The sequence below is a fragment of the Falco punctatus genome (assembly GCF_963210335.1).
Source record: "Falco punctatus genome assembly, chromosome: 10".
Taxonomy (NCBI): Eukaryota; Metazoa; Chordata; class Aves; order Falconiformes; family Falconidae; genus Falco; species Falco punctatus.
The window spans coordinates 4,568,161-4,594,650 of NC_137590.1; the positions used below are offsets into that span (position 1 = coordinate 4,568,161).

General features: G+C 40.2%; 1 protein-coding gene across 1 annotated transcript in view; it reads left to right on the forward strand.

Moving 5' to 3' along the window:
• The window catches only part of LOC308071089 (uncharacterized protein), a 356,490-nt gene that overhangs the window by 199,094 nt on the left and 130,906 nt on the right, over positions 1-26,490 (forward strand). Inside the window, exon 9 of the mRNA XM_080405988.1 lies at positions 121-26,217. The gene's annotated coding sequence lies outside the window, so the exon portion shown is untranslated. The remainder of the gene's footprint in view (positions 1-120; positions 26,218-26,490) is intronic.

The following is a 26,490-nucleotide window of genomic DNA, read 5'->3' on the forward strand; positions in this document are numbered from 1 at the left end:
TACCAGAGGTGTTCTGGAAGCCTGTTACAACCCACCGAATGGTGTCCATTTACTGTATGATGAGCTCATGAGTTTTCTTCAAAACTTAGAGAACCAGTTTTGTCTCTATCTTTTTAACAGGTGATGTCTCAGATGCTGAAACACAAAGCAAGCTATACCTGACCAAGGGTATTTGCTGTCACAAAGAATAAACTGGGACCCTCTTACCATCTCAGCCACCAGTGGTAAGTTTATGGCCTGATTTTACTTGCTCCAGATAAGTCCGACTACTTTGCAGTGGAAATGCAGAGACTGAGACATGCCTTGCTAACACTGTTATTAACCTGACAATCTGTTGGTTCATTATGGGATTGAAATCTTGTGGGAACAACTCTGTGTTTCACAGCAGAACTGACACACAATCCGATGCAGCTGATTTGCCGTGGACAGTCTTCAAATGCTGAAATCTCAGACTTTCTAAGTACAGGGCTGCTATGCATGGGTACACTTCCTGCTAATCTTGAGGCATAAACACTCAGTGGCTCCAGACGCTTGAAGAAATAAACACACTGACTTGGTATTAATATTTCATCACAACACACTAAAGTTAAACCTCACTGATCCAGAGTGACCTGCAACCACTCAAGAAAATGTTTCTTTTTTTTTTTTTTTTTTTTTTAAATAATTCAACTTTTTATGGGGGGAAAATAAAAGGAAATGGTCTCCTGTATGGCAGGCTTAACATGGATAAGCAGAGCCATTTCAGCTGAAGCAAAACTGCTCATGTGCAGAGATGTTGCTTTGGAAAGGTTTGTAAGTTCAGGGAGGACAATTTAACAGCTTTGTTGTCTCTGCTACATAAGGTGAACCAGACACACAGTGCCATGAAGTAACAGAGTACACAATCATTGCACGCTTAAACCAGCAGCTCCTGTAAATATTACCTGATAGTCACTGCTGGAATGCAACATAGCCTTGAAAAGACACAGGCTTCACATCGCTGCCATCAGGAAACCCTGCAATCTAATCCATGGCAGACAACCTTATTGCTGAAATCTCCTGTGAGCAAAAGGGGGTTCGAAACACAAGAACGTTTTTTGCAACTGATGCCTAAGAAGTTTCCAAGCAGCATTATTTGAACTGGATGTTAATGATCTGATCTTAAACACACTGCATGCGGTAGGTGCTTTTCTGTCGAACGCTAATGATGATCAAATCAGAACTTAACACAAGGCCAATAGGAAATATCTTGTGAGTTCTTTCTGTAGAAGAGGTTGGCTTGCAGCCCACACGGGTGCTGGGTGCTGGGAGTACAGTGGGCTGGGTCCATAGGCAGCCAGGCAGGGTTAGGAGGTCAGTAGCTGATCTTAGACACTCACTTCAGAGTTTCTAGGCAGTTGTTAACACAGTCTCTAAACCTTGGAACTAAAAATTGTCATCTTTTCCATGAATTAAGCTGTCCATATTTGATCAGAAACTGCTCAAGGGGTGTCAGTGTTTTACCCTATATGCCACCTGGCTAGCAATGCCTTCATCCCCAATTTTATTATTAATTTGGTAGGATAAAGAGGTTGAATTAATGTAATAGTGGATTCTCCCCTCTGTGGCACCCACCCACCCACCTCTTAATGTTGTTGAGTGTGTTTAAATCAAGTCTTAAAGAATTATTTAATTTTCCTTGCTTTGCAATTTATGTTCTCTTATTTCACTTGATTTTAATGCATGCTAAGCGCTCTGGGATATGCACATGAAGGATGTTATATATATATATATATCTCTATATATATATATCTGGGAAAGAACAAGACGAACGGTTTCTTTTAAGCTGAGTTCGAGGCAGTCAAGCCCAATGTCCACACGAGGCAGTGGAGAGCATCAGGAAAAATTGCGAAGGGAAACGTTAACAACACTTAGTAGCTATAGCTGCTCCAGCATTTTCTCAGATTTACAAGGACCCCCGTAAAATATATTAGGGGAAAATGTAAAAACTCAAGTGCAATTTAAACAGTAGCATTCTGATAAACTCAGGATCAGCTGGTTTTGATCGCAGTGCAGTTTGGTGCAGGAGCACCACTTGTGCATTATGAGTGAGGACTGGAGGAAGCTTAAAGCAGCTGTGCTTCTATATTTGCTCACTCTCTGTATTCAAACCTTGGCTTGATAGCTCAAAGGAAATGAGATGTGTTTTGCATAACCCAGTTGCAATCAGTGGAAGCACCTACTAATCTGCTGGTACTGCTTCTGACCTTTTCAGGATCTGATTCCTTAATGGAAAATTAAAACATTTGTAAAAGAGGAATGGACTTGTTTATTTGGGGGGTTTTGTGAAAATTCAAAAGGCATTAGTGAAAAGACAGATTTATACAAAAAATTGTATGATAGCATTATTCTCCTGGCTAGAAGAACCTGAGATTATTTATAGAAGTTTCTTTTTGCAAACTGATTTCTGAAATTATTTTGTAGACTTCTTCACTTCCACTATTTTTGGGAATGCTTATCACAGTGCATATCCTGATGATGGCATTAAAAATAAAAGGCATTCCTTTATATCAATAGTGATAGATTTGTTAAAATATGGTTCTCCTCTAAGAGCTGACATGGAAAATGAGGCCAACGGTCCTGAATAACAAGGACGGGGAAGACCTTGAAATGTGAGGCTTTAGTGTTGAGAACTCTCAATAAATCAGGGTCATTCATGGAAATCACTCCTAAATCCCAAACTACCCTGCCTCTTCTGATCCAAATGTTTGTTTAGTAAGCTGCAGTACAAGAAATAAATCCTGAATTATAATGACTTATTCTGTGTGCTCCCACCTCCCTCCCAGTTGTGGCATCCATCTGGGAATCAGATCTTCATTTTCTCTCTCATTTTCTGCCTTCTTATTTCAGGGCTTAAATTATCAGGCAGATCTGCAGAAAATAAAGAATTCAGTATATGCAGATTAATAACTGGATGTGAAAAATGGATATCAAATGTTGAGCAAAAAATCTGCTGGGGATTTGGAAGCCTGTTCCGCGTTAGCGAAGCAGGTGCTGAATGCTTCCTGAGTTATTCTGGAAGAGCCTGCTCTTTTCCACATCATCTGAGAGCACCGAGGCATTTTGCCTTCTTTCGTCTATCAGAATGGGGAGAATTACTTTGTGCTGTTTAGATGAAAACATGCACGAAAGCAACAAAATCAGCCCAGTTAATTACCTATGAAAACTACTGTGCAGCTCTGGGTCTGAGCTGTAGTTTCCAGCAAAACCATGCTCTAGCTAAGTATTTGCGAGAGTTGCAAAGATGCATGCTGGTCTGTAACGGATCCTGCAGGTGACCAGGCAGGTTACCAGCCTTTATGTAGTGGGGACTCTCTTAAAGTTCAAGTGGTTGTGGGAAAAGCCTTTCTCTCCTCATTCTGGGCCACTCTCACTCAATCAGGGCTAAATAGCAGGTTTGCTCACATATGCTCCCCTCTCCTTTGTAAACACAAAATCCCTTAAACAAATAGCAGCCAGACCTTTTTTTCACTCTTCTGTTTATTAGAAGGACTTAGCTAATCCCTGTGTTTACGAGTAGTAGGGTGTGTCGACCTACAAGCCAAGGGAGTTAATGAAATTCATCTGTTCTCTATTTTCCAGCAGAATTGAAGGGAGGGGGAAGGCCCAACCAACCTTCAGTGTAATGCAGAAATATGACTAACCGTGGTGTTTGCAGGCAGAGACTCAAAAGGGAGTAGCGGGTGGGAGGAGGTGAAGCGGCTGAATGGGAGAAATGAAGGGAAATATTCCCCCTTCAATTAGAGTAATTAAAAAGTAGTAAAAATAAACCACCCAAATGAGAGTCTGCCCAAAACAAAGTCTTAATGTACAGTTATGGTTTAAAGAGTCTGCCGAAGGCCACCGCCATGTGTTGCCACAGCCCTCTTGTGTCTGTCTGACACTAAGCAAATACCAGCCCAGGAATGGGGACGGGGGGAGCCGGAGGAGCTCGCTCCAGCCAGGGCGGCCGGCGGGCTGAGCCGGGGCATGGCGTTCCTTGGAGCAGGCTGCCCAGCGCCAGGCGCTGTGGCTTTCCCGGGTCCAGCCTTCTGCATGCAGCTACAATTCAGCACATCAAGTATTAGGAGAAGCTGCTGTAACACTGAGTTGATCCATGGAGGGAATTAAAACCTCTCTGAGAAAGTGGCAACGTCCCATTTGCGTCTGTCTGAAGGTTGCTGCCGCTGTCCATTCTGCTACCGCATGGCTTGTTTGCTTTGCTCTCATGTGTACTATTCCTGTTTGGGTTTTTCCAGTTCAGTGTTTTGTTTACCTTCTTGGTCTTTAATTCCCTAGAAGAACTGGTAGGGTGAAATGACTGTTTCGTTGGTGATTCCTCCCTAGTAATTTATTTGTCAGTATAGATGTATTTTGTCACATGAGCTTCACTGCAGCACAGAAGGAGCAGCCGCGTTGAACTTGTTGTGGTACTTTTCCTAGAAGCCTCGGTCCTGATTCCAAATGCATCTCCATTAATTGTGGACAAGTACCCCTGTCAGATTGTGTTGTGTTCTTATGACGTGGAAAGAGAAAGTGGCTGAAGAATGAGTTAGAGTCTTCAAATCTGTAACTGGAGATTTAAAATTATGTGGAAAAATATGGTAATTTAAACTTCTGGGAGATGCATCAATCTTTGTCTGCAATCCAGTCTGTGACTAACAGGCTCAGTGGCAGGAATTTTTGGCATTCCCAGTGCTAAGGTCAGTAGATGATAGTTCTTGGTTGTAATCCCCAAAACACTTCACATAATAATCAGCATGTCCTTCTAAGGAGCTTACAAAAGAGGACAAAACTTTGACATTTGATCTTTGCAATTCTAAAGGACTAAGATATATAATTCTAAAGATATTAAGTTCTTTGCATTATAAACCATTATAATCTCTAATAAGATGAGACAAATTGGTCAAATCTTTAGAGGTACCAAGCACCTGGAGCAGTGGTTTGCTTCTGTGCATGGATGGGTGTAGTGCTGCTTTTGCATCTAATAGCATCCCTTTACTTTGCTTTTTGGTGATTATCTCTGAATTTTTAGTCATTTGTAATAGGAAAACTTAATATGTTGGGGGAAGAGGTGTCTTGAGGGTTGCAGTATCACACAGCTTAGTCTGTGAATTCACAGGGGCAAGAGCTGCCTGCATGTAACCCACTGCAGACAATTCATTTTTAATGTGGCTGCATCTGCAGCCACGCAAATTCATGACAGCTGCAGTTTTGATAGCTAAACCAAAATACAAATGAGTAATGAGAAATAAATTTATTTTACGCTGGCCATGTTTGAGAATCGACTGCTTTAGACGTGTGTGTTTTACAAATGATGAGATAGAGCATGCACATACTCCTCCTCAGGCCAAGTACACTTTCCTACTGAGAGTCTGAAGTGAGGGGACCGGAATGTCCCAGGAAATAAAATAACTATACATGCCACTGCTTTTGGAAAGAGTGGCCAATGCAGACCTTGAGTCTGTCTTTCCCTGGCTGGGGTTAGGCAACAAGTGAGTGTAAAAAGTCCTGATCTTCACAAAGCTCTGCTGTATCATCCGTTAATAATCTGAGCCGGTGGGGAACTACAGTGTCAGGTTTTGTTTAAACCTAAATCTGTTCCTGTTTGCTGGATGAGCCTGTGCTGTCTCCTGCTGCAACCAGAGCTTGAAAACAGCAACCTTGATTTCTGTGATGTAAATACAAATAATATTATTTCTGTAGGACTTTACAGAAGCATCCAGGTAATCTGCAGGTAAACTAAATAATCTGGTTTTGTTGCTCTAGCTGCCAGCCATTTCAGCAGAAAAGGCCACTATTATATTGGGCAGAACTAGCTTCTTGCACACCCATTAGGAGGGGGCTGAAGCCCTTTTGTTTGTATTCTGAGAAAATATGTCACATTTAACACTGTGGGATGGACTGCCAAGGCAATACCATGGGAGTCCACGATGCTATGTGTCGAGTCCATTGCAAAAGGTAAAATATGAGAATGACATCCATCTTCATTCTGAGAAATGCAAATTGGGGCTCACTAGGAAATTTTTTTCCAGAGCTTGTCGGTTTAATATAGTAGCAGTGATACCTTAATTGCTGGTCATTTAGGTAGTAATAGAAGTTACTACAAGATATGTGATGAGTAAGGTGACTATAGGTAAACTGATGAAACCCACAGAACAAATAAACTTTTGTTCATTTTTTGCTTTTTATACAGAGATATCTCACAGCAGTGATGAAGTTATGCTCAGCTTATAACATTCATGTTTCTGAGCCAGCTTTCAAACCTGTGAGTAGTCTGGTAGGTTCCCTGGCATAGAACAGAGGCGAGGATCTGTTACTGGGAGGGAAGAATGGTACTAGTGTAGATGATAAGGAATCTAAATTAAACCATAAGAGAAGAGAGAAGACGACGTTATAATATTTAAAAATGGCAAACTAAATAATATATAATTTACAGAAAATGACAGGGTAATGCTGGGACTATTTTTAAATCAACAGCAAATTAGAATTCAAACCTCTGATAGGTTTAACAGATGGTCTGGATCCTAGAATCCAAAACCCACACACTTCATTTCCCAGTATGTTTAAAACAAAATAATGCTATGCAGCCTTTGCGGAATGTTTCTTGCTATTAAGCTATGTTGAAGATAACTTTTGACCAAGGAGGGACTACATGGGGAGTGGAAAAATAGCATAAGCTGGTTCAGTAAGAAAATCCCCCAAAACTCAGTCCCAGGGTGACTGTGGACATGTTACAGGTTCTAGGCAAGGGAGACAAGAGAATTTGGGAAGTCAAATGAATAAGATTTCTGACCGGCCCCATGCAGTCTTAACTCATTGTACAGTGAAAACAAGTGAGTGTATCCCCTTTTCCTTAACGTGTCCAAATTTTAGAAAATGTTCTGTCACATCAACAGTAGAGAGAAGTGTTTTGATGTGCATGCATTCATCCTGGAAACATTCATGAAGGTACCCTCACAACTTTTTGTAGAGATGCGGAGAAAAAAGATTGGGGTTTCCTGAGGAACACAACTACTTACGAAGCAGTAAGCTTCACCTGGAAACCTGTTATTTACTATCTTGTGTTAGTACAGCTACACCATTGCTTCTGCTCATCAAGCCAGTGCACCTTGTGTCTTGGATAACAAAAAAAGTCTTGTGTGGTGGGAAATGATTGGGATGTAGGCAAAAATAATGTATTTTTTCTGGCTTTGTTTTTCCGTTCAAAATACTGTTTTGATAAGACATTTAATACTTGCATATTTCTTGGAAGACATTTGTGGTGGGAGAGGCGTACTGATCAGTGCATGAGATCCGTGTTTGTTTTCTTCCTCTACTTCGGGGAAAGGGATGTTGCCTCCTGGGAGAGTACTTTAACCATCACTTGCTGGAAAGTGCTGTGCCTCTCCCCTGTGGACACTGGGGTTTTATTCATAAGGGGTACAAAACTCATTGTCTAACAAAAACTTGGGACGTCCATCTAGCAAGTGGGACACCTGGGCTGCAATTCTTGGTACACAGCATATTTATTAAGGCAAGGAAGCAAGATCCTACAAAAAAGACTGAGAAATTTCCATACTAACCACCCAGTAAAGCAGGAGATAACGTACAGTCCTGGCTGGTGAGAGTTACCAGTTAATGTTCCTTTAGGTAGACAAGCCCAGATGTCTCCCGTGTTCCTCATGAGCACCTTAACCTAGCAGGGGCTTCCAACAGAAATTAGTGTCACCATCTACTATTCTTCCTCTGCATTTGTGAATGTATCCCTAAAAATCATTCCATGCAAATTTGTCATGAGTTTATAAGTAGTTTTGGATCTTTTTTATTTTACCAAATGTGCCAAATGTAAAAAAAAAAAATAATCTTACTTGTAGGTTTGGTTGTAACATAACTAGGAGTCACTTTGAAAAAATAGGACTTTCCTATTATTCACTTACTAATGGTAGCAGTGGCACTAACGGGAAGAGCTGTTTTGTGTTCATCTCAACATTATCTCTTCAACTGGGATATTCTGTGCTACAAAAGGACTCACCTCAGAACTGCTGATAAAAATGAGAGAGTGTTGTTTCTGCCAAGGTTTACATTATCATCTGTGACTAGGTGATAGCAGCACTGCTGAGCAAAATCCAGCTTTAAGGATGACCCTCAGTGGCTGAACACGCAATAGGAATGTTTAAAGCAAAAGTTACCACAAACTGTTTTCATCCAGACTGTCTTTGTTTATTTGAACCATTTGGTGAATAACATCTTGTAATGAGAATCTGTGATTGTTTAAGGAAGGCTCAAAACTTGAACTGGTACCTAGCAAAGTTTGATCAAAACCATGATTCAGATACACTAAGTTGCTTTTACCCTACACTGTGAGGTGCCTCTGTAACTAGAAAAATAAAAATGACTCGTGTCATTTCAGAAATGCAAATCTCAGGGTTTTGGTGGTGCTTTCACTGCCTAGGTTAATTTTGTTTTTGTTGTTGATTATGTCCTATAGCCTATAGTTTTATATATATATTCATATTCTTTATTTATTTATATATAAATTTAAATATTTTTAATATTTTATATTTTAATATACATATAAATATCTATATATTTTTATTTATATATATTGGGAGAGAACACCAGTGAAAATGAACAAGCTGTTAAGCTAAACAGAAGTTGTCACACTGCATAGTTAAGGTGTTCTGACATATCTGGATTTGGTGCAGAAAAGAAAGCAAAACTGAGGGATGTTTCAGAGCTTTTGTCCTTGTTAAAGCCAGTTGCTATCTGTTTGAAGGAAAGCCTTGTGTTGAAATAAAATTCTTCATTGAATTTCAAACTTTTTCAAGGGTGTAACAGTTTTGATGACATTTTTCTCAGAAAAGATATCTTAGGAAAGGTGGGATATTTTAACTGAAAAGAAAGCATGGTTGATCAGATATTGAGTCAGGCAGAACAAAGGCATGACCCTAAATTTCTGTATCTGTGAAAAATGCTCTGACCACCAGGTTATGCACTGTTCTTGTCTGTAACTCTTGAGGAAAAAATGCAGAATGTCCTTTTTCTCCACTGCAGAACTAGCTTGATATATATATTTTTTTCTTTGAATCTCAGTTTTCTGCAGGACAGGGAAACTTTGCAGCCCATTATCAGTATTTCCTTTTGGCAGCCTGACACCATTTTTGTAGAAATGAAATGGAGAACCATATACGTATTTTTTTGTTGTGGAGGTGAAGGGAGGTGTGTGTGTATGTGTGTAGGCTTTATGCACTCACTAGTTGAATAGCTACAAATTCTTATTTCATTTTAGTGCACACTAAAGGTGCCAGGAGCCAGAAATCTTGTGTTTGTCTGTGTGCTAGACACAGTTTGGGTAGCAGCAGCAGCACACCACTCGTGCTCCTCAGCTTCCTCCATTAAATTACTTTTTTTTCCCCCCATCAAAAAAGAATGTTTTATTGTCAGGTATCTAATCTTTATTCACTGACATCTTTGCTCAAAATGCTCTTAGTACCCATTTTGGTGAGTCCCTAACTGGCAGTGCCACTGTACTTCACCTATTGCCCTCTGAATCACTAAGTAAGAAATTAGGAATTGCCTCAGCAAATCGGATCCATAAACCTTCTAGCCCAATATCCTGCCTCCATCAGTAGCCAGCCAAGACACTTCAGAAGAAACCCTACATGATACCCTATAATGTGGAATTGCATTTTGCATGTGGGGTATTTTTATCTCAGGCAGTTAATACTTGGCATGTGCCCAACCATATTTTTATCTTTTTGTTGTAACTTATTGTTTTGATTAGCAATGCCAATGACTAATCCTTTTTGGATCTTTATAAATACTTAAATCAGTGATATTTTATATGAGGCAATCAGCTCCATAACTTGGTTGTGGTCTGCATATGAAACAGAATGTCTTCTTTTTTTTATTATTATTGGTTTTGAATTTGTTTTCATTCATCTTTACCTGATGTTCCTTTGTTTCTGTGTTATAAGGGTAAAAAAGAACACATGCGCTATGCTTTCTGCTGCTCGCTCTTCCTGATCTTCTCAGTAAATCAAGTCTTTTCACCAATATCATATGGAAGTCTTTCCCTGAATCTAAAACCTTTCCTTGTCCATTCTTTGGCTGCTTATTTCCGCTACATCTGGTTTTGAAATGGAGTGAGGAGTGAACATAGCCATCCAAGGAAGGGTGTGCCATCAATTTACTGAATGTTATTAATATCGCTATTTGCAGATTGTTCCAAAAATTGACTTATTTTCAAAATTCTACTGAAATGGGTATGTGGGGAGCACAATGCGAATTTCAAATATTATGAAATTATTTAGAGATATTTTTCAGCGTTATTTTAATAACCTTTGTTTTCATTGGCGACTCGGCTTGATATCACCAGAGAAATCATATACTCTTCCCCAGGGGTGTGCTGGATGCAGAGGTATAATGGCAGAAATTAGTCAGAAATAATTGCAGAGACAAAATAATTCCATCTCTGCCTATTAAGATGCAAAAAACTATGGACTGGATCCTTGGCTGGTATGCCATGATTGGCATGATGCCACTTTACACCAGTGAGGGAACTGGCCCGCTACCTCAGTAATCCTCATTCAGGAGATATCCAGTCACACAAATGCTGGTGGCTTCGGTTAGTGACAGAAACCTGGCTGCTTTTCCAGCTGGAGGGAATGTGGGATTCGTGAAACTTTAGGAGGGTTGTGGCAAGAGTTGCCCTGAGATTGCTGATTCCATTCCTGCTTTTTGTTTTGTTTTAGTTGGCTTGCTAGGATTGTTTTCACTCTTTGCCAGGTGCAGAGTTGAATGGCAGGCCACACTCAAAAGCTCTTCTTTCACAAATCCACCCACGCTACAGATTTCTGTGTTCGTCACGTTCTGTGACATGTAGCTCTTGGAAATATGCAACTTGGAAATAGTATCTTTGAATTTGAGTGTGCTTGGACTAGTAAAAGATAGATTTTAAACTGTCCAGAAAGGGCAGGAAGAGAAAACTATAAGAAAATAACTGGGAAACTTAGATTCCCTTAGAGTGGAACTGAACTGGAACATTTGATCCAAATCCTACAAATTTTGAAGATTCAGACCCACATATGAGAGACCATGCTCATGTTGAAAATAAAGATGAGCCATGGTGCCAAATAAAGATATCTTCTGGGATTTCAATCAGATTTTGAATTCCCCACAACTATGTGTCTTGGTCCTGGCGTTCAGTTGTGTGTGCTTGCTCTTGTCTAGCTGCCTTACCCTCCAACCTTTGAGATTTGTTATACATTTGCTTCCAGTGATGCCGTTTTGTCTGCAGGCAGCAAGCAAACCCCGCTCACTGTATCCAGCGCAGGGTGAAGTTCCCATCCGAGTTCATAAAAAATGTACACAGTGAGCTGAAGCATGAACAGTCGATTTTCTACCAAGAAATACTTTGGGGATAGAGGAAACAAAAGAAGAGCTGGATCTGTTCTATTTGGATTAATAAAAATCTGATTTAACCATCCAAATTTGGGATAGTTCTCTGGCAGGACATGATCTTCTCCTTTGTACTTACTTTACACCAGGTTGAGTCCATTGGCTTTGCAGTAACTTCCCTAGAGTTTGCATTGAAAGTATGTTAGAGTAGAAAACAAGCAATTATTTTCAATCTAACATGATGAAAATAAGAAATTAAAGACAGAATCAAGAAAATTATGGGGCAAAAAGGAAGGCTGATAGTTTGGGGGATTTCATGATGTTTGGAACAAGATTCAGTACTTCAATGATCATAAATTGCTACCACTTAGTTGCTACTACCATTACCACTCCAGAGGGTAAGAATCAGTAGACGTTTACTGGAAACTGGATCGAATCCAGTGTGTCCTTATCAAAGAAAAAAAAAAAAAAAAAAAAAAAAAGCAAGCAGAAACCACAATTTCAGTGAGGCCTGATCCTCTGTAGGTTGATATTTTGGCACAGATCCTGATGCTGCCTTTACTTCCAGTTTATTTTCATGGTGACTGTCTCCAAATAACAGAAGAAGGGAGACAGACTTGGGAGGCTATACTTTATTCAGCAGCATTTATTTATAGCATTTGCTATATATCTTAAACTGTTTGAGATTGTCCTGCTTCAGCCTTTCTTCTTATAATCTGGTAGAAAATAGCCTAGTGGGAGTTTTTCAATATTACCCTTTTGCCTGTAGCTTTCTGATTTTGATTATGCATTGCATCGTGGGTGAAATTTGGGTTAAAGATAATTGTAAATATGGTATTGATATTAAATGATGTTTTCCCAACATTGCAATAATGCTTGTTTTGTTTGCTGGAGAGTTTATTACTTTTTGATCAATAGCATGTGAGATTTGTGAGGGAAATTAGCATAGTGAATAACAATTAGGAGAAAAATCAATGGCATTCAGACAAATAAGTGACTTGAAAAAGTCCCATAGGCACACATACACTCACACAGATTCTTTAAAGTGCAATACATCTCATTTCTAATTCTAGAAGAGGAGAGAGCTATTTGGACCAGAACTGAAACGGATGGCAGTATAATTGAAGTACTGTAGGGCTATTTGTTGCTATTTAGTGTTTCTAATAGCTTGAATGTATGACTGGTTCATTCACTGGCTCTACAAACTTCCTTTGACTTCTGTCATGGTTTTTTCTGTAGTCCATACCAGTTTACTTTCTTGAAGTTACCCACACCATGTATTTTTCGTGTTGCTTAATATACTTGCTTTTCCCCTTCACGCAGGAAGTTCCAGCTGCCTTACAAGAACCAGGAGGGCTTCAAATGAGATAAGACATTGAAAAACTTCAAAATGAAGCAGTACAGGTTGCTCTTCAGGAAAGACTTAAGCTATGCAATTCTTTGTCACAGCATGTCACAGATCCTAAAAAGTTCACATGGGCTCCAAAACTCCTAGATTTTTTCATGGAAGAGAAGTCTAAATAGGGCTATTAAACACAACAAAATCCTCCTGGCTAAGGATGCACGTGTTCTGCACACAGTCGGGAGCTTAGAGCACTTTGATTCTCTAGAATCAGCAACACTGCCTGCCTTCTCCTGCTTCTAGTGCTCTTCCCTGAACTCTTCTTGACAGACCCATGGCCTAACGAGTGCATTAACTTCTTTATTTTGAACCTACAGCTAGACTTTTTTTTCTTCTGCTCTAGGGCTGGTAACAGCAAGACTGATGTGAGGAGGGATTGTGCTCTACTTGGTGCTGCGAGTTAGTCTCTCTCACTCTTCTGGCTTCTTCTACCTTAGGGGAACCATGCTGTTAGTTGCAGGAAGGTTTTATGGCTTGAACGTTCTCTTTAAAAGAGTTTGTTGCATAGCTGCATGAGAGAGATCTGAGTGTCCCTCCTGTAAGAAGGCAGGCTTTCCTAGTTCTCATGTCCTTAGGACCTTTCAGAGTATAACGTGCATGCTGAATCTTGGTGAGGCTTTGCTAAAGAAGCCAATGGTGATTACAACCCGGTTTAATTGCACTCTTTTGTGGAGAACTGGGAGATGGTGGCAGCTTCTCAGAGGTGCAGCACAACTCTAAGAGGGAAAGGTGGTTTTTCTCCTGTCTATGATGGGAAGGATGTTTAAGCCCAGGAAGAAGCAGGATGGCAGGAGACTCAAGACAGCCATCTGTGGGAAGCAGAAGTTCTTTTATGGGTTGATGTGGTCTTTTCATGCAAGAAAAGTGGCTGTGAGTTTCCTCACGCTGATGCCAAGCAGGTGAAATAATGATGCTAAAAGATCAAGAGAAAGATCAAAAGCAGTTCTTCTGGCTCTGAACATAAGCTAGAAGAATGGCATTTTACCTTTGGACCTTGAATAATACAGAATTTGGGCTTCTTGACTTGAAGAGCCAACACTGTTACTTCACGGTGAAATGGAAAATCTAGTCCACAGTCACTGATGATGTGGTGGTGTGTGACTTCAAATCCTGTAGAAAGCAGCTGAGAAATAAAGCTGAAGGCAGTAGGAGGGATCTAACAGGGTGTTTGGATCACAAAAAAAGCTGGAGGAGTGGATGCAAAAGAAGAGAGGGCAAATCTGTGAATAGCAATCTTGGTGTTTAGTTGGGTGCTCTCGGAGGCCAAGTGTCTTTGTGTTTGGATGATCATGTGCTGAACTGGATCAACCAAGGCTCTTGGAGAGATGCAGCTGTGCCAGCTGTGTTCGTTAATAGAAGACTCAGCCATGAGAAAATAGGTGAAGCTCCCTAATTTACTTAGCCTAAACTCCCAAACAGCTACTGCCTGCATGAAATGAATTTCAGTCTCTACTGCCTTGAACGAAATTCATAATTGTGGCAACTTTAGCACATCTTTCACATAGTCCCCTTTTATCACCCAACATGTCTTTTTTTTTTTTCTGAAGGAAAATTGATTCTGTGTATACAGCTGGGATGGGTAGCCACTACTTTTTCTTTTTTTGGATTGAGATTTGTTTGCATGCACGCTACATATATCTGAGCACGCTCCTCTCCTGCAGTCCTATTCAGGAATCAATGTTTAGAATAATGGCTCTGCTTTCCTCTGAATTGAGCTGGTTAATAACTATTGCTGGGGAAATCAATCAGCTCTATGATATCTTATTACTTACGCTAATTTAATCACAAGGAATGGGTCATTGCTTCAGTTCAGAGTGCAAAATGAGTGTGTGTGGATATGAAAGTGTATAGAGAAAGAAGTGACACACAAGGGCTAGAAATGGCATAGACATTCCCAAGGCTGTAGGATGGAGGTTAGAGAGAAAAATCACATGCACTCTCTATAGTTCCTGGTAATCTATAGGTTATAGATCCATTTTTCATGTTGTTTTCATGTTCCAAAGAATCTGATAGGTGGAGATACATGAGAGCTTTTCCTTTTTATCCCTTCTCCATTTTCTCTGTGCCTACACAGGCTAAAAGGGAAGGATCATCAAGAGAGACAAACAGAAAAGACACACAACTTCCTTCAAGGACTTCTGAGCCCGTTTCTAGTTCTTGCCACCCAAGAAAAAGGTAAATGCAAAGGAACTGTTCATGTGTTGAATGTGTAATTAAAAAGAAGAAAACAGCGTGTGAATATGGTGTCTGAAGAAATAAGCTTAAATTACAAAATTTACAAATTTAGCCTGGCAAGGATTGTCATAACATTTTCAAGCTCTTGTCTAAATTCTGTTTCCTATATACATGGTTATGTTACGTAGAACCTTCCTTATATCCACTTGTTCCTAGTGGAGAGTACTACTTTTGTCTGTCACTACAGAAAGTAGACTAAAATAAATTTCTATGTACTGAGCTATATCTCTACTGTAAAAAAATTTCTCAAAATAAGTCTTTCATTCAGAGAGGTAAAAAAAAAAAAAAAAAAAAAAAAAAAAAAAAGGTATGTGTTTTCTAATATAACCAAGTGTTGAGTTCCAGAACCTAAACAAAAGCCAAATATATTGTGTAGCCTTGTTGACAGTCATGTACCTCCCTGACTTTTGTTTAAGTACTTTTTTTAAGTAGCTCGAGTTCTTGCAGCTGTAGGTTTTACTCAGATCCTGTTGGCTTTGTATGGTTTCCCCTCCAGAATGAGAGTGCAGATAAGATTCTTTACAGACTTCCAGATGGATAGTACCTGTTCTGGAGCAAAGGCTTTCCAATGTTCCAGTATATTGTAAAAAACAGTTCATGTTGGAGGAAAGCAAGTGAATAGCATTTAGCAAAGTCTTAAATAGAACATTGTTTTGGGTAGACAAAACCAGATGTGATTTTAAAAGTACTGGCTGCTCATGCTTAATCCTTCAGGAATTACTGTCTGAAATCGTGGAATTGTTTTTAGAGTTGGTCCTTTTCTAGGGGGAAAAAAAAGAATCAAAACGTGATCCACCACATTATAAACACGTCAGACAGTTACTGAATCTCTCCAAGCAAACAGCACCACTTTTCTAACAAATAGATCTTGGGCACTGATAGAAAAATAGAAAGCACTAGTGCTAACCGCTGCGCTGCTATCTAATTCACTTTATTAACTAGGTAATGGACTAAAGCCATCGTGGTCTAATTGAATAAATAAAAACATTAAAACTGTGAATTAAAGTAACTACATTTTGATGGTTTTGGGTTATTCGTATTGCTTTAAAATGTTATTTTTAATCCAAATGCTGCTGGACACATCTCCTTGTGCCCCAGGGACAGTACATAGTATGTTATTGGCCTCTATTTTTGTACCCCATTTACTTCACATTCACACTGCTTCCAGTTGATCATTTCCTAGCAAGATTTAATAACGTAAAAAGAAAAAAAAAATCAAAGAATGAGGGAAATGTCAAATGGCTTTAAAATGAATACTGAAATTTATGTTTCTAGTGTTAGGTATCTCTAGAAGTCCTGTGACTAATGTAAAAATATTTTTGGAAGTGATTACATTTAGCCAAACTCAGCTTCTAAGGAATTTGATGGGGATTCTTCTGCAGACTTAGAAACAGTTTGGCTGATGCAGAGGTATTTTGAAATGTCTGTCCTAAGCTTATTTTTCATCAACTGCAGCATTTGTTGCAATTATACTAAATGCATTTTGGTAAAGGTTTAGTCTGATCGTACAAGACTCCTCCATAAATTGTTACCTAGTTTCGTCCATCCAACACACTGGTGGTCCTTCAGAGCTCTGTTACTATTGTGCATCTGCTGAATCCTCTTGCATCCTGTTGCCTGGGGATTCCACGTTAACACCAGGTTCGTTCTGGTCGTTGCATTGTGTTAGACAGCTGAAAAATATATTAACTTTGATCTTCCAGGGGGTCGATTTCTACAGTTGCTGCAGACATGCTTTTTCATCAGCCAGAGGGAGGTTGTAAGTGGGAGGAGAGTGCTTTCAAGACTTGCTTTGTGAAGCTGTAGCCTGAACTGTGACTTGAAACTTTCTAAGATTTCTTTTTCTCTCCTGAGAAGATTACATGGCTTTATTACACCCTTTTCTTCTTCAGTTAGTAATGAACTGGGCAGGCAGTAGTAATAACCTCTCCTCTTTATCCAAATGTGCCATTCTTTTTACAGCAAGAGGAGCAAGCGCTCATAGTCCGGGCTTGTTTTCATTGGCAAAGGTGGAAAGCTAGAGAAACTGTAACTGTTCTAGGTTTACACCCATTTACACAGCGATATAACTTATCCCTTTATGTAGTTATGTCTACAATGGTAAAAGCCTGTTTGCTGGCATAACCGTGGCCCATGGTTATGGTTTGTGTTGCCCTCTTGCTTCTGTGGAAGGAGCAGTTTGAGGGCACAGGTCAAGATTTCTCCAGCCCCAAGGATGCTTGACCTGTGAGGGAGTTAGTCCTCAGAATATGCAAATTGGTTAATCCTGGGTTTTAATTACTCTTTTTCTCTTTTGGGTAAACAAAGTGGGCAGCCCTGTGTTTATCAGTTTGCAAATATCACTAAAAGAATATAACCGAGTGCTTCAAAAAACCAACCAACCAGGAAAAAAAAAAAAAAAAAAGAAGAAGACAAAAACGCTGGAATAAATACATTACTTTTGTGTGAAGCAAGAACATAAAATTGTACCCAAAGGAAAGCCCTTAGTCTGTAACCTATTACACTCCTGAAATACTCCAATGCCTCTATTAAGTTTATTAATGAGGACTGTGAGATTCTTAACAGGAATGCTGGCACTGCCATTCTGGTCTGTTGCTTTACAGTTTGGGGGAAAGACTAATAATAGAGATGATTAATTGTAGGGCAGGGGTCCATGGAAGTTTTGGGGCAGGGAAATAGGTTTCTTTTTTTTTTAATCTAATTAATTCTATATCACCTGTTATATAAGAGACTCCTGATATCAGCAGTGTCAGAAATCAGGGCCTGATCCTACTTCGCACTGAAATCGATGGGAGTTTTGTCATTGATGGAGCAGCTGAGCAAGTAACTTGCAAGAATTCATTTATTCAACAAATCTGGCTGCTGCTTCTGCTTATCTCTATTGATTGTACTCATGCCCAATCAGGTTCGCAGCATTAGCTGCATTACTTTACAATAACAGGGTAATTCACTTGGGGCATGTTCCTACCGAGTCCTAGAATCCACACAAAGGTAAACAAAAGGTTTATCCCATGCAAAAATGCCTTTAGTTTTTTCAGGGGCAGGTCCCTCCTTTGTTAGTCACATATCTCAAGGAACCGTGTTCCCTTTTTGGAGTTGCCAGACTGAAAACAGAAAGGTGAAGCAACTTGAGGATGTTTAAGCTAGTACAATGGAAAGATAGTGCAGCAACAACTATAAACTAGGGAAACCTAGTTTCAGATTTCAGTTCTGCCGCAGGCTTCTCTGCCACCTTCTGAGGCTGTCATCTGTCCAATGGGCCTCAGGTGGCCCTTCCTTATGGGGTGTGATGGGGGAGCACAGAGTCACCACAGGCAGCAACAGTGGCTTGGTCCTATGGAGAAGACTTGGACGGGCAGTGTGGGCAGGTGCGTGCTCTCCTGCACTGCTGGGCTGCTGTCGCTCTGCCCCTGGCTGCTATGGACGTCTGTAGTCAGCCAAGGGGAGCAGCAGGAGTACCATCGAGGGTGCTGTGGGCAGTGCTGCTCCCTGTGTCTGACCGCCTAGTAGTATGCATGCTTGGAAATGGGGGAAGAACGTTGTTTTTGGTTTGCTAAGTGCTTGTCATAAACTACAAAGACTTAAAAAAAGCAAACATTGAAATGTCTTCAGTGAAACCTTTTCAGAAAAATGGAGTTCTGACCTGGACCTGTATGTTGTTGAGTGTACTCAGACGAGAGCCAAACACTCCTGCCTCCCTGTGGGAGCAGGCTTTGTGCCCCCCTCTTGTGTCCAGCAGGAGTGGAAGAGCAGGTTTGGAAAAGATAGAACGTCCATGACTATAGCTGTGGTTTGTTTGCCAAGTTTAGCACAACACAACCTTTAGCTCCAGACTCTTGCCTGGGCTGTGGGCCTGAAATCCTTGATTACTACTGCTTGTTTTAATTTTTCCCTTTCTATTCTGCTGACACCCTAAAGTTTTTGTTCTCTGAATTCCTTCTCCACTTTCTAAGACTTATGATCACAGAAGGTGAAGCAACTTGATTATTAACCACTTGTTTACCTTGCACTGCAAATGTAATGTAAATATTTATCTCCTGGCCAATTCTTTTTTCATCATGTCATTCAAATTTTCCTCTGTTTAGGTTTCATTATATGCCCAGGCAAGTTATATACTAGATTGTAGGGGTCATCCCCCTGGAGTTTAACAGAGGGATGGTGATGATGGAGCAGGCTTTTGACATGCCTAAAGAAATCCAGAGTTCTTTCCAGGTGATGGAGTTCAGTTCCATAGCAGTAACTGATCTGGAGAACTCTAGGAGCCACCCAGGGCGCATTAAATATAGGAGTCCTGTGATATAAATCTTCATGAAACGGCAAGAAAGCAAGTTGTAAAAGCAAGTTGTATAAACTTGCAATGGATCCTGTGACAGCATCAGGTAGATATTAGGTTGCGGCTGTTTGGTTGTCTTAGTTGCTGGATTATCCACTGGATGGTCAGCATTTAGAACAAATCTGGGTCTGGTCCACCTTAGTGCTGTGCTTCTTAAGGAAGGGAGGGAGCTGTAGCTGTTCACTGCTACTGAGATAACCAGACACCTCTTGTTCTCCCTGACAGTTCTCCTTCCAGGTCAGACCTTTCCTGGATACCCTCTAAGTCTGCATTGATAAAAACTCGCTCTGTTGAACAGCAAAGCATAAGGAACAGATTCTGCTTTGTTGTTTTCCCGTGTGGTCATGAAGAGGGAATGCCGAAATTATTAAACCTTTTACTTTTAATTCAAAGATTACTTTTGCTGATATTGTTATAATTCCTTCTCTTTCAACCATGTCCCCCATTTTTTTTTTTTTTTAATTATTATTTGAAGAAAAGCAGAGCTAAGACATGATTTAGGACCAGTCCAACCTCTGTGGCTTCCTTTTGCGTAAAGAAGCGGAGTGCAAGATTCTGTGCAAACAGCTTTCTGTTTATGTATATAAACTGCTTGATGGAGACCTTGATCCTGCAAAGAGCTCTGTGTATAACACAGTGAAGCACAAGATTCCTGCAGAAGGCAGTGCTTATAAATAGAGTTTACAGCCTTGCTTGCATTAGAAAACCATGCGACTGTAAATGCACTGTTCTAGTTTTAAGTCCTGAATCCTCTACAGGTACAGTTATATAAGGTTGCTTTCTGAAGTTGTGTTCAAATCTGTGTTCATAGTGACTTAATTACACCAGAGAAAGTGATATTTATACAACTATCTTCATTACATACATACAACTGAATCTTCATTAAAATTTTTATCAGTATAACTTAACAGGTTTAAAAGAAAATATGGAACAACACAGACCTGAATACTGTATCCTTAGTCAATGTTTTTATCAGTAAAATCTAAATATACGTAGATGAGACTGAATACCAACAGTGCATTTCACAGTTAATTCCCAAGTACGTTGCATTTCAGTGTAGTAAAAGCAGTTGGTGAATGTGCATTAGAAACAGAAGTTGATTAATTTTTGCTTTTATAAATGTTTGTTCTGTAATTGAATCAAATTTATTGTTTTGCTTTAAAAAAGTGTTCCAACAGCTCTAGGTACTTTTTGGTTTACTCAGTCACCCAGACAGAATTTGTAGGGCATAGTCTTTGCTGTTCTTAAATAAACAGCAGTTATAATCACACTTTGCCTAACTTAGCATTCCCCAAAGTGCGTGTTCTTCTAGTGACGGGGCTGTTGGGGAGGTTACCCAAGTGATTATTGTCCCTCTGCCTGTTTGCATGCAGCATTATTAGTAAGCTTGTGAAACACCTCCTTGGAATGAAATCTGCTTTCGTATGGCATTTGCTCATAGGAAATCCAGCTCCTGAAAAACCTGCTCAGCTGAATTCAAGATTCAAAAGGCTTTGGACTCTTGATGAAGGCAAGAATTGAACATTAAAACAGAATTTGAAAGATAAGTTAAACTAAGTTTGTTTGCCTGTCAGCTGGTTCCTTGAGTCACTTCTCTGTCATCAGCAGAATAATGCATGAAAAATGTCCTGGAAATGGGAGCCGTTCATTTCTGCTGGGGATTGCTGCGTCGTGCTGCTGTGTCAAGTTTCCAGATGTCACTGACTTCACAAAGCAGCACAGATGGAAACAAATGACAGCTCCCCTTTTTTGCCTTGTGTTCTTGCAGAAGTTTGTTAGATAAGAAATAGGTGACTGGAACACATTGGCAAGTGGGGAATAATCATTAATTATATATTAATTGTACTCACAAATAGCAGCTGATCTTTGGTGGAATGCATGACTATTCCTCAAGTTGTTGCTTAGTATATTTTTTGCATATTTTGCATGAATTGTGACAGAAGTTTTTTTCGGAATTGATGTACAAATGTAGTGTGTGAACAGGAAGATGAATATGTCTCAAGAGATTTCTAGGCAAAGGGCCTTGGGTCAGGTTAATGGAAAAAGGATGGCACTGGCTTTAGCCCACAGAGCCGAAATTGTGCAAGGCAGGCTGAGGGAAGTTCTGCATTTCTTTTGACTATTAGTAGAAACTGAATCTCCAGCAAATTGAGCCTACTCTTCAAAATACTCACTGAAATTAATAAGAAGGATATACACTGGGGGAAGATACACTTTCTCCTTCTTTATTTCACATATATTTTAAAAATTATTCTCTCTTTTAATTCCTCCCCCTCTTTGGTTTCATTGCATAAATTTTATTTCAGAGGAACTGGACTGATACAATAAAAATTGTTGGGGAGGGAGTGTTAGTATTATCCTTAAATTTCATGTGCCAATTACAAGCACATCTACAATATGAAGAGAGGAGAGCGAGCTAGTAGACTGGAAGACCAGAACTGCTTTCGGATCAATAGATGAGCTGACATTGAGGCTAGAGGACTGATAGAAGTAGTGGAAAGGATAGACATATTTGGCAGATTTCTGAAGACATTCAATAGCGACACTGAGATGGAGCTGATAAATCAATAGCTCTTTGGGCAGATTAGATTGATATTTTAAATGTATATGGAACTGTCCTAGCCAGGAACACTGAACAACCACTGAAGGAATAGATAAGCAGAAAAACATTAATTCATATTTCTGTGTCATTTTACTGTGATTTTTAAAGAAGCTTTGTGGAACGCCAAGCTGTTTTCTTTTTTGCAGCTGGGAGGTTGGATGAGATGTAAGCTTGAATTGCGCTATTACTCTGGAATTCCTCAGGCTAGTGTGGGTTAAGTTAGCAATAATGAATAAATTATTGTGGCAGTGAAAAAGCGTTTAACACAGAGGTTGTCGGTTAACAGCAGGGTAGGACTGGGACAATTGTACAGTACCACGAGGGCTGGAGTAGAAGCTGGCCCAGTCCCACCATGCGTATTATCTGTGTGTGGGTGTTTTCAGGAGCACAAGGATGTAAAGGAAGGCATTATGGCAAACCTTCAAACCATGCCATCAACAAGACTTAGAATCTAAATTATGCCTTACTAAAGACAAGGGGAGTTTTGTCAATTATTTCAATGGGAGCAAAACTGGCCCTTTGTACACAAGGCTTTGTACTACTTTTGACCAATCAGGGTGGTTCCTCATGCTACCAATTATCTCAGCTGTCATAAATTAGAGACAAAAAGTTATAAAGTGGTTTTAATCATCCTGGAATTCCTGGGGTGATTTGCAACTTTTGCTGTGTGCTGATCAGTGTTTGGCTCTCCCACGATGTCCCTCTGTCTTCCCTAAAAACCTACTAGAAGTTCAACTTGAAAGGTTTTTTTTTGCGAGTGATACTGTTGTGTTCACCAGATGTTGTGAAGCTAAATTAAAGGAGAGCTTGTACTAATGGAATTTCCTAGAAGTTTACAAGTGAATTATTATGGTTGGAAAACTTAGGCTATTTAATATATATTTCCATAGAGGCATGAGGGGAGGACTGTGCTGAATAAAGTAAATGTATAATGATGAAAAGGGAAGGATGCCCTTGGTTTGCTTTGCCTTATTTTGAACTTGATGAAAACTGGATCAGCCTAAAGATAGATCAGCCATTCATCTGTCCAGATTACGTTAGCCAAAGTGGTTTGTCTGGTACCGTTTCCCTTTCCAAAACTCACTGGCCTGGCCTGGCCTGTTCAACAAGGATCTGCTACGTGCTAAAATATTTTTAGAATAATTTTATTTAAAATAAATAAATAAACAAAAGATTGCTAAAGGGAAACCAATTCCATGACAGCTAGGTTAGAGTGATCTTGTCTTTAACTGCAAATACCACTTTATTAGATTTGCATGTAAATAGGTGCTGGATAACTGTGTCAGATGAAGAGAACATTTCAAAGTCATTTGCTTTCTGGAAAATAGAACAGCTCAGCAGGACTGGGAAGGCTCCTAACTCGAGATGTATTATGTACATTCAGTATTGGTAAAACTGGTCTTTGCAAGTTTATAACCCTTACAGGTTTCCCTGAAAGATGGCTGCCTCTCTGCAAGGCCTCTTGCCAATTGCTGCTAAATTGCAGCATGGTGCAATTAAAAGGAATGAGGAAATGAGGCCTGGCATCAGTGTAGGGCTACAAAAAGGTCTTATAGGGCTGACAATAGAGTTAATTACTTGAAAAATCAGTGCGTTAGTAAAGAAACTGGAATATCACTTTTTCCACTAGATAGTTGTAGTTGGACACTTGATCTTCTTCCTCTTAACACAAATACTCCTACTTATGTATACTGTGATTGCTCAAATAGTGATCATGTCCTACAGCGAGGCAGGGCTTAGGGCCGATGGATTTTGTGCCTAAGCTGTTCTCCAGGCACCCTCAAAAGCGGCGAGGCCGGCCAGGCTGTGCTGGCTCTGGTTTTGTTGGGATATAGACCCTCCCCGTACAGTTGGTGGCAGAGGGTCTGAGCTTATGCTCGTAGAGATCCGGGTGGAGGCTCAGATGGCTCTTACCTGTGAAGCAGATGACTTTCAGGACGATGCAGCGTGTGTTCTTTGGGCTCCTGAGGGCTCAAGCAATGGAGCAATCGCTGCTAGCTCACACCCAAACCAAAAAGCTCTGAAAGGAAATGTTGGATTAGACCAGAATGTTTTCAGGCCAGAATATTCATATGTGCAAGATAGCTGTTTTCCTGGGGATCTGGTCATTCCCAAGTGTGAAATATGAACTGACAACTGATTTCAGTCTTCCTGAAAACTGCAGAAACTAAAAGTTAGTGGCAAACATGAACCTAGTACATGTTTTTATTAGTAGTACAACTATTTTAGTACTATTATTTTAATTTTTAATTTTAATTATTTTAGTATTATTATTTTAATTATTCTAGTTTTAAAAATTAGAATTAGTACAAAGAAGTTTGGAACCCAATCCACACAAATTAGGAAAACGTCTTTTAAAAAATTATGGTATCACTAAACATAAGCAAGCCTGGCCCCAAAACACTAAAATGCCTTAACGAAAGCAATTTGCATCACTCCAGGGCAGAGATAAAAACCAGAGGATCCTTTAAATGTATGCTGAATCATAATTTGTCTGGATTATTTTTTTTTAGATTAACCAAGCCATTGAATTTTCTTATGGTTGATTTAAAAATTATTTCAGTGTGTCAATAATTACTCAATTTTAATCCAAATCTCATTTTAATTTAACTTTTGTCTAGGAACACATGTACATATATCTAGTATATGTGTGTTCATGCTTGTGCATTTATGTGCCCATGACTGCTTGGGCTTGTGACCTCAGATTTGGAAGACTTGGGTGGTGGTCTTGATTGCCCTCCTGCTGTGTGGCTTAATGTTTGTGCTTTCTGCATCCCCTCTTGCACTTCTCTCTTGCTCATGGATGGCATAGCTTTTGGAGGAAAGCTTGCTTTGCTTTACTTTTCCTGTGCAGTTTTACAGTGGATACCAGGGCACAATGTTGATGGAGATGGTCACTTTTGGTACCACCGAAACCCGAAGGAGGGAAGAAACTTTAGGCGTGGTTTGGCTGCAGGCTTGTGCTAATGATTAGCACACATAATACTATTTGTAAACACTGGAGTTTAAAATAACATCTGTATGGTTTAAACTGATGTCTAAGCCCAGGCTGACTAAATACATGGTTTCTGTAATGTTCCCTGGGCCTTGCATTGACCATCTCTTCTGCAGTTTAAGCACCAAAAGCCAAACATTAGTTGCTGAACATGAATGGCCATACACACTATTCACCAAAGCTGCCTGCACCTTGGACATCACGCCCTCCCGTGTCCCCTTCTCCCCACCGCAGTCCTGCAGGGCAGCCAGAAGACACAGCTATCCATCACCCGGCCGAACAGTGACAGGCAACTGTCTGTCTGCTTCATACCACCTCAGCTCTACTGATGTATCAGACAATAAATGGACCCATTTGTCAAAATTCCCTGCAAATCTCTACTAATTGGAAAGCGTGCTTCTTGCCCTGCAGTCCGCATGGCTATCGATGCCGGCTCACCGTGCTGCTGTTCCCCAGGGACACCACAGCCAAGAGGAAACAAAACGGCTTCCAAAGAGCTCAGCAGCTGCACCCTGTCAGCCTGTTGAAAAGCAGTCTCCCTTAACAATGGAGTAAAACATTAGCGCTACTGTTTAGACATCACAGGCTTACCCTCACTGAGCACTATGTTTGTGTATCTCGTGGCTGCCACATACAGGACCTTACCCATCCATCAATATCATCACTTTGAAGAGGGGGAGAAAAAAATGGCAGAGATGTTCCAAATGGTTTCACACTAAAAGGAAGCAGCAGACTTTGTGTTTGGCACCGCATGCTGGAGGTTCCCATGCTGGGCAGCACCTCTCCCCGTGCATGGGCAGGGTGAATCACCTTTGGGGCATAATGCCTTTGATTAAAACTGGCAGTTCTGAATCTCCTGCTGGCCCCAAGGCAGCTTGGTGAAATGTGACTGTTTGTGTCAGCATGAGCCCAGAAGCCTGTCATTCCATTTCTAGCCTGTTTTAGTGTCGATGCAAGCCTCGCCAAAAGTAGTTCTCCCAGTTACACTTACAGTAAAATGCCCTCTTGTCCTGGAACCTTTGCATTAATTAAATGAAAATAGATCAAGTAAAATCAAAGGTTTTCATTTGTTGATTAAACCACGATTTATGTAGCAAATATCCTCTTGCCTGTTTACAGAAAATGTTGGCTTCTGACTAATACCACACTACCCGGCTGCAACCACAGGCTGTGCTGGAGCCCTTCAAACCAGGCTGCATTCTCCTAGGGACAGCATCGCCCCACATGGCCGCATCCCCTCCCTTGCCTGCCTTCCTCTAGGCACGGCTGAGGTAGGTTTAGCTGCAACATTGGGTCTTATTGGAAACGTAAAATGTATGTCTAATAGCAGGGCAATTTAACAGAGCAGTTCCAACAGGCTGAAAGCAGATTTGTATCAGCACATTGATTAGTTGCTGGAGACTTGCAGAATCTTGTATTTCTGATGGGCCCTGGCCAGAAGAGCTCTATTTGATGATACTATTCCTGCTGAGTTTTACACCAATTTCTCTTTATTAGCCCCATTTCCTCTCCAAGCAAATCTACAGGTACTGGGAGTTTGAGAC